The sequence below is a fragment of the Quercus robur genome, chromosome 7 (genome assembly GCF_932294415.1).
Source record: "Quercus robur chromosome 7, dhQueRobu3.1, whole genome shotgun sequence".
In the NCBI taxonomy this organism is placed as follows: domain Eukaryota; kingdom Viridiplantae; phylum Streptophyta; class Magnoliopsida; order Fagales; family Fagaceae; genus Quercus; species Quercus robur.
In genome coordinates this window covers 22,706,893-22,707,708 of record NC_065540.1, presented here as the reverse complement: position 1 = coordinate 22,707,708, position 816 = coordinate 22,706,893, and the positions used below count along the sequence as shown (strand labels likewise).

Genomic DNA, 816 nt, shown 5'->3' with positions numbered 1-816 from the left:
CACCCCCAGAGGGGTTGGTGGATGCTTTAGACCTATCTGAGGTATCAGTGGTATCTCAAGATTGGGTATTCTCAGCTAAGAAATTAAAATAATCAAAAACCTCATCAAGATTTTTATTCAAAAACTCTCCATTGCACATCATCTCTACAAATTGGCGCATCTTTGGAGTTAAACTTTTATAGAAAAAACTAATTATATGCCAAGTTTCATAGCCATGATGTAGACAAGCGTTAAGCAAATCTTTAAATCTTTCCCAACATTGATAAAATGTCTCATTATCTTTTTGTGAAAAATTTATTATTTGTCTTTTAAGTGCATTAGTCCTATGAATTGGAAAAAATTTCTTTAAAAACTCAGTTTGCATCTCTTGCCAAGTACCAATTGACCTAGGTCTCAAAAAATTAAGCCAAGTTTTTGCCCTGTCTTTAAGAGAAGAAGGAAACAACTTCAACCTAATGGTCTCTTCATCACATGATTGGTTATAGAAGGTAGAACATACCTCGTAAATTCCTTAAAGTGTAGGTAAGGATTTTCAAAATCTAAGCCATGAAATTTAGGAAGTAATGAAATCATACCGGGTTTAAAATTAAAATTATTTGCATTAGTTGGAAAAATGATGCATGATGGTGCACTTCTCCTAGTAGGTTGCAAATAATCCCTAAGAGTTCTAATGGGTTGGTGAGCATGGAAGTTTTCATTATTTAAATTATTCTCATCACCATGATTACTCTCTAAGTTCGCCATGATATCAAGTGTATGAGAATGTGTGAAAGAATCAGATAAATCTCCAAAAAAATTATTAGACTCAATTCTAAC

The 816-nt window shown here is 32.8% G+C and overlaps 1 non-coding gene across 1 annotated transcript; it reads left to right on the top strand.

The window, feature by feature from the left end:
- Positions 1–209: 209 nt before the first annotated feature.
- LOC126693831 (small nucleolar RNA R71) lies at positions 210–316 on the top strand. The gene has a single exon (XR_007645547.1). It is a non-coding gene; the product is annotated as a small nucleolar RNA R71 (small nucleolar RNA).
- Positions 317–816: the final 500 nt, after the last annotated feature.